Here is a 13,249-nt window from a genome sequence, read left to right on the forward strand (position 1 = left end):
TAAATATTTTGCAATTTTTACGTTTATATCTTTTTCATTTCCATATGTGATCATACATCCTAGGTCGCTAAACGAGGTCACCTGTTCTAAGATCTTGTTATCTATTACTATTTTAGTTCTTGCTGGAACTTGTCCTTTAAAGGCCATAGTTTTTGATTTTTCTGTTGATATTATCATACGATAATCTTTGGTTATCTCATTTAGATCTAAAATAGCTTTCTGTAAGTTATCTTCAGAATTTGTAATTATTATTTGGTCGTTGGCAAAAAGGAGAGTGTTTAAGTTTATTGTAAAAGAAAGTTTAATTCCTTGATGTAAATTGTTATTCCATTTTATTATTATTTCATTTAAGTAAATATTAAAAAAGAGTTGCTGAGAGTGGACATCCCAGTCGGACCCCTTGGTTTATCTCTCTCGTATATGATAGCTTGTGATTTATATATTATTTATAATTTATGATTTATAATTGAATTTATATATATATATACTCATAATTATATTTTTCTATTTAAGTAAATTTAGGTTAACACGGATGCGAACACAGTCAGTGAGGGGCAGCTTTTGGTTGCCCTTGTAGTCAACTGCACGTGCTATCCGCAGTGGACGACCCCCCCCCCCACACACACACTCACCGAACGTGATGGTAGAATGCGCCTAAGGATGATATGTAAAAATCGCTATTCGTCTGCCGATCATTGAATGTGGAGTTACGGCATCGACTGGAACACGAATCTGGACAAAAACATTCCGAACCGAGGTTCACAACATGAGTTTCCATGGCAGGACCACAATATGCATGCCCCACATTACCCGAACCAACATGCAGCGTCTTCTTCAATGGTACAAAAAGCATGTACAGTGGGACGCGGGAGCTTGGAAAGCTCGGTTAACGAGCGGCGAATCGCGCTACACTTTCTATTGAGCAGATGGACTAGCTTGGGTGTGTGTGTATGGATGCCCGGTGAACTTCTCTCACCAGAGTGTGTAGCCCCAACTATGAAATTCCGGGGTGGGTGGGAAGGTATGGTCCTGTTTTTCTAGTTTGGTATCGGAACTCTGTTTATGGTGCCACGAACATCGAACTCCAAGAGGTATCGGATCATTCTGGATAATGCAATGCTTCTGTTTGGTGTCGTTTCTACGGAACTGACCATTGTCTCTTTCAGAAGACAATGCACCGTGTCATAAGGCTGCTGTTGTAGCTGCGTGATTTGTGGACATGATCGTCACCACACATGACTAGCCACCACAAAGGCCTGATCTCAACCCTCTTGAACATCTGTGGGATGAAATCGAGCATATGGTGAGGTCAAGACACGTCTGCTGCTACAATAGGTTACGGCCTTATTACAGGCCTACAACAAGAACGGCCCAAACTCTCCATTGATCGCTATCGTACTTGATGTAGTCATCGCAGCGAAACGAGGGTCTACATCTTATCAAGTTGCATGCCATGGCCGTTTGTCTCCCACTCTGTGGTATCCGTTGACTTCTTTCCAAGCAGTGTATATGTGTGAAAGAACACTGAAGGGATTTGAATGGGGTATGAGGAGTGAATATTAAGTTGTTGGGAAGCAAAATGTCCAGTTTTAATTGGATGACGGATCTTTAAACAAAGATTTATTTGCAGAATCTGCTTTGGATAATATTACACTAGAATGGCGAATAATTTATCCCATAGCGGTCCGTGCTTCGTGAAAGGACACACTGTAAATTAGGAAAAGGTCAACGGGAATGCTGTTGAATAATGATTGTTTGCAGCTCACAGATGACCAACAGAAAATAACCGGTGCGTAATGTAAACTATTAAAAATTTATTTTCATGGAATTTCTCGTAGTTTGAAATTCAACGCTTTTTTTTTTTAATGTGAATTTTTAAAACGGATTCGATGTTAATTTATTAAATATTCCTCCCGGTTAATATTATGCTTTGTCTTCGTATGTTGATTGCTTGTCAATTGCGATAGTTTCCTAATATTGCTATTTGCTTCAAAGTTTCTAATAGTGCCACTAGGTGGAGCTGTTTTCAGAGGTGGGCGTATCTCGGAGTGATGTTCATTGCACGTACGTTAGCTATGTTTAAGCAGTTATTCTTAATATAATAATAATAAAAAAATGTTTTTATGTCTCCCTCACTAATAATGTTTGTGGACCACCGTGATTGCTTCTAATGAATTTCATCCAAATTAAAAAAAATTAATTCCAATTAAATCAAGTCGCTGTTATCAGCATTGATTCCTTCAGGTATGTAAATTGTTCGTATCCCATTTTTTAATTCACTTTTCGTTATAAAACACAAATATTTCATTTCTTAGTTTCCAATCAAATAATATTATTTTATAGTAAAGAGAAGTAGAACGTGTATTCTTACTTCGCCCTTCTTTAGATTGGATTAGATTAGATGGTATCTCAGCCAACTAAATGGCTTCGTTTGAGGGAAGTTTTTCTTACGGTTATATAAGAAACATAATCCCTGCCTGTCGGTGTAAATAGAAAGCTCTAAGTCTCAGCCTTGCAGACTTTCTTTTGACCGACGAAGACTTTTTTTTTTATGCCGAATAAGAAGTGTCTTTCTTGGAATTAAAAAAAAAAAAAAAACTAAAAGTTGTTTCTTGGTGAGCGTGGTAGTTCTGACCACCTTTAGAAAGGTCTTTTATTGTATTATATCGTGTAATTCTCGCTTTCTTTTCGTGTTTGTAGAATTTTTTGTTTAATTTTTTTTCTTAGTTGTAATTGCTGATTTTTCGTCATGTTTATAAACTTGTTGCTTCGTTACTATTTCCTGTGCTCGGGAAAACACGGTAGTGATAAGTATCGTTACGCATGCGCTTCTGATTAATCAATGAATTGATTTGAACACACTTCGTCTACGAAAGCTTCGTTTAAATCGTTATCAGAAACTTTGTAGTTAGCTCCGCAAATATCAGGAAAGTGCGATGCCCAAAGCCGCTTCATTTAGGACTTAAAATAAAATCAGGAAAATATTCTTACAACAGAAAGTTTCGATTGTATTTACAAACGCATGAAGGCTTTAAAACTATGAGTCGTATGTGGAATTATTCAGCTGGGTGTACTCTGACTCCTCATAACTCCACAAGGAATAGTGAAGCACTCAAGATTCGCATCAAGTCCACGCAAATGTTAATACCAGTCACGTGCATGTAAAATTCTATTATTGTGAGTACATTTTACGGATACTGTTTCTTGAGGCTACATTTTCACTTAGTCCTCGGCGAGATTATAGTACTATTTCTTTTTTTTTTTTTCATTTTTGTGTTTGGGGGGGGGGGATGATTTATTTGCAGGTTGCTAAATAATAGAAAATAAGCCATGTATCGAAGAGATGAAATTATAGATTAACAATGCGATTACTGAATTTAAGTCTTCTGGTCTTTTAACAAGGCAATAAACGTTCTTTAATTTAAAAAAGGATGTCTGTCATTCTGAAGTTTTCAGTACTGACTGAGGGAATAGAAAAACGTAATAATACTTAATATGATTTGACTCGATATCTTACTGTTTAAATTCTGTCTGTAAGAGTTGCGTAGATTTACACTTCATTAGTGTGTGAATAAAACGTCACGTGCTTTGAGGCTGCTGCTCATCACGAATATCTGGCACTTAAACTACTGCAGAATTTCGATTAAGTGTTATCGGTTTTGAATGTAATAAAAATTTGATTGTAAATACAAAAATGGAAACTTTCTGTCGTAAGAATATTTTCCTGATTTAATATTAAGGCCTAAATGTAATTAACTGAAGCAAATATTTATCGAGAGGATGTGTACAGATAACCAGAGCACCCTTCATGTTGGCCATTAAAACTCTAAATATATCAAAAATGTTCTGCAAATGAGATCCTGCTTGGCTGGGTTCGAATCCCACCTTGATCGGGATTTTAATGTCATTATTGAAAACGCCTTCAGTCCACTGATATGACTGAAGAGAAGATGTTGAATTTTGCTGGAGTGCCTTATTTTTTATTATATATTCTTGTGTCATGAAGTTGCATTAGTAGGTGAAATCAATGAACGTCATGTTTAAAGCCTTCATCAGTATGAGGGGTTTTTTTGGTCGATGTTTACAATTTTCAGTGTATTGGCATTCGAAACTTGTAGGAAGTCGCCATTCCAACGTGTGCAGCTCTAATAAATTCGTCTACGGCTAACGCCAAGACTTGCGAGTTGGTATTCTCGCAACGAAAGACACGACATAGTTTCTTTAGCATCTAAAAGTACGGATAACGAATTATCTAACCCCCTATCCCCATGCTACTAATGTGTTGTACACGTTTTGATCGTACAGTACACTAAACGGTTGTTGTCTTTAGTAAGGGAAAAAAAAACAGTGCATCTCCAAAAAAAATCACTATTAGCTGAAAGTGTTTTCTACCTTTGGCTTTTGCAGAAATTCCGGAGTTGTGACGGAACATTTTTCTTGGGTGAAATACCAAACGAACCTAAATTCTACAGAAATGTTTTGTTTTTCTTCCTTTAACAGGTAAACGAATAGAAATTATCGAATTAAATAGTTGTCAATAGTGTATATGCACTACTGATTCATATTCCATGTCATGGAATGCACACTCTTAGGTAACCGGTGACTCAGTGATGTCGTTAAAAGAGAATTACAAGGTATAAAAGCATTCCGCAATATATTCGGCGATGTTCGCTGACTGATCGTTCGGTCTGTTCAGGAGATAATCGACCATCGGAACAACATCTATACAAACTTTCCTCAAAAGTATTTATTTTTAAATGAATTAACCAGTTTTTGGTAATATAAACAGCCATTTTACATTTAAAATCAGTTAAATTACGGACGATTATTAAATTTATGACTTTGAACATTTAATTTCAAGTCTTGTGGGAGGAAATTAAGAATTGACCTCATTCTTACAAGAGGGATAGGCTCTCTTAAGGGATTTTGCTGCTCCTATTCAGAGCAGCAAAATATGAGCCATTGCTTACTGTGGTTCTGTTTAGGGTTCGTAAACACTAAAAAAAGGTAACGTCCACATTCACGTTCCAAGAATGAGGCCGAATACAAATGAAACACTGAACCTAAAACTGGCCCTGGGTCCAAATGATCGTCACTAATATTAAGAATGTCTTTAAATTGAGCCATAATTCAGACATTTTTTTATGGTCAGTCGCTCCTTGATGTATTGGAGGTTTCTTTTATCTTACTTAAATAAGACGATTTTTATAGCAATTTTAATTACTTCTGAGTGATAGAGATCGATTATTTGAGGTTGAATGTGGGATGGAGTTGATGACTTAGGCTGAATTCTCTTGCCTTTCTATGTGTTTTTCGGTTCTCTTTTAATAGTAAGAAGTTGACAGTAGCTTATTACGATCTCCAGTTACAGCAGAACGCCCTCTTTGAAATCAGATTCTCCCTGTCAAAGGAATTTAATTATTTTCACTCGAATAGGAAGAGTTACGACAGTTCAGAAGCTGACTGGTTCAAGGCGATTAACATTTTGTGTTGCTGTGTCATTAAGATGGAGATATATAAATCGAATCGTTAATTAATATCTTAGCAGATTATCTTGGAATAAACTAAAAATATGCTAGGATCAGTTTTTGTTTTTTATTTTGTAAGTCCCTTTAAAATCTTTCGTTTAATGCTGCTTCGGTAGAATGATTGATTGAATATGATATTTACAGACTTTAATTTAGTATAATCGTTGGAGTTTTTTATTTTCTCAATCTTCAGTATTGACATACAAGTTTCAGATTGGGCACCTGCAGCAGCAATATCGAGGCCTACTCTGGTGATATAGCTAATATTTATCCATCGAATTGCAAGAATATTTGAAATTATTTGATATATAAATAACAAATAAAAATATTAACTAAATAAATGTAATTATTTATATAGAGAAGCATTGTTTTCGTTATAGGCTAAGAACAATAGAATTTCATTATTTTACAACTGGTTGTTCTTGGTTTCCTTAGATTAGAATTTAAATTAATTCAGAAATGCTTAATTATGTTTTATGTTAAAAATTAATTTGATCGAGTCCCATCATGGACATTGGATGTAGGCGAATGTCCAGGTGGGAGATGACATTCTCGCATCGAGTGATATGCTTAGTGGCTGACGAAAATTTACTGAATAATCTAGCACTGCCCCCCCTCCCCACAAGGTATTAATGTGCTGTACGTTACGAACGTGTTATAGCACATTAAAGGCTTGCTGTAGTTAGTACAAAAATGGTTACCTCTAAAAAAAATTAGTAATTGTCTATAGCCGAAATTCTGGAGCCCTGATAAAATATAAAAGATGGTTTTATTCGGTTATATTTTTCTTTCACAAATTGGTAATGTAATAGAAAGAATTATCTACGCAAAGATTAATCTGTTGCACGTACAGTATATGCTAAGGCGCGCAATCCAGTACGATCGCAGTTCACACAGAGCAGGTTAGGTGGGCCCCATTTCATTCGTAACATCCATTCCAGTGGACTGACAACAAATATCGTGTGATGTGCACTAGTGACCTGCAGTTTATTGCACATCAGTGGCACTGGTGAATTCGTCCTTGCAAGAGACAGAGCAGTGGTTTTAAGGGAATTATATGGATGTATAAAGTATCCATTATTTATTGATTACCATGAATAAATATATAAGGGACAGATTGCTTAAATGTTTTATAGAGTATAATCACAGCGATCATGGTTAAAATCAGGATGGTACGGGGCATATAATTTAAGTACTAGGTGATATATATTATTTCCTGTCTATTTTTTTTTCTCTTATGAAAGATTTCCTCTTAATATTTTTCGTTGCTCCCTTTAGCAGCAACAAAATACGGAACGATGCACATTGCGGCTCTGTTTATGTTGACACCATAGTGTGTTCTTAACGTTTAAGTTAATATTCCTCATTAAAGGTAAATAACTTATACGATAATTAATTCTGCTTCGACAGCATCGGCTTACAGAATTGCGGTGTGTGTCGCTTTAGGTTTCCTGATAAGTAAGAAGAAATGATAAGCTGTTACGGTCTTCAATTTTAGCAGACCAGGATGGACGTCTCCTGGGAGTTCAGATTCATAATAGTTTAATATCTTTTACTTGAAGAGGGAAAGTTGACCATTCATAAGCTGATTCGTTCATGGCGAGTTACATTTTTCTGTTCATAAAGCATTAATATATTTTAGATGGGTCAACAGGTGGCACCACAGATTCTACCACAGTTGACTTTTTGTCTCCCACAAGAAATATGTTTGATTTTTTTATTTATTTTAAGGTGCGTTGCAGTGCCACTTAAGACAGTTTGTATGTAAGCTTTATTTTTCATTTGTTCTAAAATTAGACAAAGCGATAATAAATAATATCGTAATAGACAACTTGTAAGTCCATGTTTTCTTTTGCAAGATCTTCCGTGATGCCATCTAGTGACGTTGAAAAAATTAGGTATTTTGCTTTCAATTTATTTAACGTTAAGGGGAGAAATGTAAATTAAAAAAAAATGTAATTTGCCATAGCCAGAGTGTCCATATATATATATAGTATTGTAAAATTAGGAATGGTAAGCTTGGGGACTTACCCACTCCTGGGGGTAAATCCCCAAGACCACCTTGAAAATCCAATACACCCAAAAACGGGTGTATTGAATTTTCTAAGGGTGTGTAGGTGTCTGTCTCAGTGTGTGTTCTAGGGGCGATTTTCTTGTCTGTGAGGGGAAACCGGAGTACCCGGAGAAAACCTCACTCCACGGCCCGAGATCGACTAACTCGGCACCGAGTGAAAGTAGGTAGGAAAAACTCCCTTAACGCCTTCTGCTGGATTTGAACCCAGCTCCTTTCACTCGGGGAACAAGTACACTTCCATTGTGCCACCGTGGACCGCGAGGACATCCCGTATTAGTCAGCTTATAGCCGCTTGGCGTTTCGCGATAGCAATGAGGAAGGAAGTTGCAGAGTACAGTTGGACTTCGCGATAACAATTAATGATGAAAATAGTTTAACTTTTCATTTTATTAATCATATTTAATTTAAATCACTTTTACCGTTTCCAGTTCTGGTAAGGTCCTTCCATTGCTCGCAGAAACGCCACTTTCTATCAAAAATTGACGTTAAAAAAAAAAAAAAAACTGCGGTATGAACAGACCGAGCAGAAGATTGTAAAATTTCCGCCCTGTTCAGATCTAATATTCGGCAAAAGGACCTTCGAAAACGTCATTCACTTGTCATACAATTGTCAGAGCATCATATTTGAATCGAAATTTTAAACGTTTTCTATATATTTCTACACTTAAATGAGAAACAAATTGGGTATTATTTGCTAGCGTTTCAAATTATTGCAGGAGTTCATGTAGCGGGGTTCAGTGTTTCATCGGGCAGGTGCTGTTGAAGAAACTCACTGAGAATAATTACTATTTCATAAGTAAATGCAGTACTCGAACAGATTTTTTTTTTTTGTTTCGAAAACGGTTACTGAGTGAATGCTTAGTATTAAAGTATATGCCAGAAAAGAAACCCTTACTTAGAAACTGGCGTTCCATTATAACAAGCCAAATGGACTAATACGGACGCACACACAACGATTATGTAATATTTCTGAATGTTTGAGGTCATTTGAGCCGAATATATGTGAACCGCCTTTGCAGCCTGGAATAAACAGAAGGTGGAAAAATACATACGGAATCCATGCGATAGTCTGGTTATTTTGAACAGCAAAAAAAAAAAAAAGCGATATTCCGTTGATTTTCCATCGAAGCACTACTATGCATGCATATACGATTATAAAAGTTTTAAATTTCGTCACAGAATGCCTTAATGAAGTAGAAATTTCCGGTTCTTGTTATCCCCACCCGACAAATCTCTGTACGATACTTAACTTATATTTAGTCTATCAAACATGGGCCTTATAATTCACTGTAAAACAGAGAGATAATACATCGATGGATTACACTTGCTAAGAATTTTCGATCTGTGAGTAAAATTCCTCTACTGAATAATATTTGAGATCTTTAAAGTACACGCTTAAATTAAATGAATACAACAGTTTTTGATATTACCTTCAGAGCGTGGGGTAAATCGGTAGAAGAATAAAATAGGAAACTTGAATTCCAGAATGGATTAATAAGTGTACTTTATTAATTATAGTAATTAAACCAAAAGTCACGTAATACCGATAATTACAAAAAAAGGATGTTTTCATTTAATAGAAAATGCTATTGGCTTAAATGTGGTGAAAGTGCAAAACTATTCCCTAAATTAAGTTTCTTTGGAAGAGCTCTGATCAGGGGCATTTCAAATGTCCGATTTCCGATAACTGAGATGAATAGCGGATAGTATAACTACTAACAACAACAAAAAAAGATTTCTCCAAATAGAATTTCGAGAACCCTAATTTCAAAATGGTAATACGCATCTGATCCAGTGTGTAGTAATTTAAAACTGGATCAGCGAAATCTTTCTGCTACTAATAAATCGAAAAATGCAATTTCTTTTACCCTGTTTTCGATGACAGTCAAAGTATCTGCTGTTCCTGGTTATTTAAGGAACTGAAATCCATTCCCTCCCCCTCTAAGTCGCTCACTTTGTTTCGTCAACATATCGATTGTTTTCCTTTGGCATTCATAAATAAGAAACTTTCCTTACATATGAATGTATGCAGACAGCTAGCACGATGTAAAACATTTTCTCCGACAAATCTGTTACAGCTGGAAAGAATTATTTTCACTAATGAAACTCTTTTCGTTGTTGTTGTGTATGGTAGACTCGTGTAACAAACAAGCACTTAACATTTGTAAAATTTTTGCATAAGTGCTGTTATGGTGTATCATAAATCGTTTATCAGTTAAACGGATAGCAACAGACGCTAACAAAGTATAACATTTTAATTGGCTGTATTATAAGGAAAACCTAAACTGCTTAATACTTCTGAGATGTTTATAAGAAATTTGTCGTCTCGTGCATAGGCACTGCAGCACCCCCAATTTTTCTCGATATATAAATATATTTATAATATTTAATTTTATCATCAACAATCCACAATTTTATTTTGTATAAAAAATAATAAAAACTCATCTTGTAGCACTGTGTCATACTGCTACGCGCGCAAGCATATGCACGTCATAGTGAGATGCGAAGTATTATGTAATGCGGCACTGTCTGTCGTGCAGTTCCACTGTTGTTTATATGCAGTTTGCAGCGGTAGTAGAGTGTTCGTAGTGCTTAACGTGTTTACTCCGTCTCTTTAAATATTTGGACATTACAATTAAAGACATAACATTTGTTAGTTTTTATTTTAGAACATTACTGGGGTGATAATGGATTTTAAGTAATTTTGAATAATACTAAACAATATTTTTTCATGTTTAATTTTTACCATAATTTTGATATTTTATCCAAACACGTATACGCTGTACTTACAGTGTGTATGTATATTTCGAAAGTTGCAGCACCCCACGATTTCAAGCCACTGTCTCCAAGTTAATGTTTTATCGAGCGGCGCACAAAAGCATCCTTTATCGGCCAACTCTGTCAGAAACCAATCATCTTCGAAACCTCCCGTATACTCGTAATTGTCTGATAAACACTGAAATGTAAGGCAGAATATCTCATTTTATAGAGAATCATTGTTAAGATGTGAAGTGCATTTAGATTACGGTGTATTATTGCTTGAAATGTCTAACTAATGATGTTATTTGTAAGTTTCTATAAAAATTCCTAAATCATATCGATGAAAACTGTTAGCTTGGTTTATAGATACTAATATAAGATTGCTTCGCAACCTCTTATGGGTGGAAGGCACATTTTCATGTGATGTTTAAAAAATAAATTATAAGTAGACATTCAAGGTTGTATTTCTTACCCAATTATTTGAAAAAAAAAAGTCTTAAAAGTAACTTTAAGAATTAGCAAGATTTTGAATGCTGTGGGGAAAAAAAAAATGCCACACCCAATAGTTGGGGTAGCAGAGAGTACAGATGGTACTGATTACCGTTGAAAATGTCCATCCTGTATTCAAAGACTCAACCATATTTCTAAATGTCAATCTAAAAACAACCGAAATAAATTCGATCCTGCTTATGAGAATCACTTGTGAAACAGTTCATTCCGTACAGCGATGCAAACTTGCTGTTCACTTTACCATCACATTGGGTAATACTTGAAGGATATCTGATCGCTAAGGGCATTGCACAGGCTAATATTTTTGTTCAGGTTTCTAATGAAAGAAGTTTTCTAAGAATTATTAGCGTACGTTGACATAAATAGCATTTTGTTTTAACGAATTGTTCCCCTGGAATCAAAAATTCATTGCCATCGAGCAATATTTCGACGTATCGATGACCAATCTTGAAAAACATTATTTTAGTGCAGTGGATTGCGAACAGATTTCTGATTTGCAATTATCGTTTGGTGATGCTTTTTACACAGGAAGCTGTGCATTTGCTACAACATGCTAGTCTTTAAACAACAAAACATTTTATTCGGAAAATTCGATGCCATACGTAAAGATCAATCAAATGTGAATTTATTATAATGCAGATGATATTCTGTGGGCTTCGAAAATTAAGTATTTAAGCAAAAAAGTGGATGTCCTGAGTATGCATATTTTATGGTATAACTCAGGCAGATGGGATATTCGCAGTGGGTTTATATATATACAATTGTTCCTTGGCTGTTTTACCTTCTTTTCTTCCTATTTTACGCCTTTATTTGAAATTCTCAAAAAAGGTTCTGTTTTCTAGGTGGATTTGAACCCAGGTATTTCCAATTAGAGTCATACAAATATTCGGGATGAAATTCTGTTTCGCTATACATCCACAAGAAAGGATGAACTTCGACTGAAGTGATCCGATTCTGATCTTTTTGTTCCCTTGTGGAAGCGAAGATAACACTAAATGACTTATGTAATCGTGGAAGTTAGCTTAATATCTCTAAACCTGCATTGTTTCATATGACTTAGCAACTTCGTGGGCGAGATGAAAGTCTTCATACAGTGACGTACTCAGGATTAATTTTTTTGGGGGTGGGAGAGGAGTTGAGAATAACACTACGAATTGCGTGCGACCTATGACTGAGCATCTGCAGTGATCTCCTCTGACCCGGCCAGCCCAAGCACCACATCGTTCGCAGCAGCCGTGATTCCCACCTTATGTGACAGCTAATGCATAAGTAGTATAGAAATAAAAGACACGACACAACATCAGGAAAAGATTTTTTGGAAAATATTCTAGTGTTTAACTTTTTCTTTTGGTGGGGAGGGGTCTTAGCCCCCCCCGCTAATGCATTATGTTATGTGGAATGGTAGAAGTAGTGTAATGAAATCTATTATCGCTGCCTACCTAAAAATTGACCACTTCGGTCCTGCTGTCAAATGAATTAAAATAATTTTCAGATTATTAACGTTGACGTTTTTCTTCCTATCATACGATTGCCATTTAAGAACAGAACTGTTCGATCAGCAGTAATGGCCTCGCGAAATTTACGTAAAGTTGAAAGTAAATTTTCAACGTGCTTCCTGTAAAAGGACGTTTTCGAACTGCGTCGGCCCTCAAATGATAAAATTATTTTTTCATGATTTCTTGTAGAACACAGGAATCACAAAGCTATAAAAGCATGTTTTCTAGGTCAAGTGACCTGTTCGGTCGCATGCTATTTGCATCATCATAACGCTAATTACGGGTATGGGCCGTATTGATCTGTTCCGGTCTCATTATCAATCCAATATCCTTTTTTGAGGTCTGCTCTGCCTTCTCTTTCAGCATTTGGTTTACATTTCCTATCAATTTTTGTTTAGAAATTAAGGGGATAAAAATCCCTTGTTGTTTTATTTTATAACCAGTAAGCGAAACTTAAGATCGCGAACAACGATCTATTAGTTTCATGCCGAAAAACTATCGGCTTAGGCAATTCGAAGTAAAGGTGGAGCAAGCGCCCTCACTATTCTTGATATTTTCTCACAATGTAAAACACAGCTCCTAGGAGATGTAATAATGTCATTACATTATGAGGAGAGGTCACTACCCAGACCTTTAGTGACCTTTCCCCTTAATTTCTGTTGAGGTTACCAGAAAACTAGCCGTTTGGCTTTATATCTTAACTATAAATTTTTGTTTAGTTCTTCTCATTCCACTTGTTTTTATACTTTGAGCAATAAATAAATTGCACTACTAAAGTATTATATAGATTTTCAAGCGTGTTCTATTTATCACGCCTATAATCTGTAAACATTTCGACTTTTTCTCCTTCATATGTTATTTTGCAGTTCTATTATTAACTA

The sequence above is a fragment of the Typopeltis vanoorti genome, chromosome 7 (assembly GCF_054136105.1).
Source record: "Typopeltis vanoorti isolate ZY-2024b chromosome 7, IOZ_Tvanoo_1.0, whole genome shotgun sequence".
Taxonomy (NCBI): domain Eukaryota; kingdom Metazoa; phylum Arthropoda; class Arachnida; order Uropygi; family Thelyphonidae; genus Typopeltis; species Typopeltis vanoorti.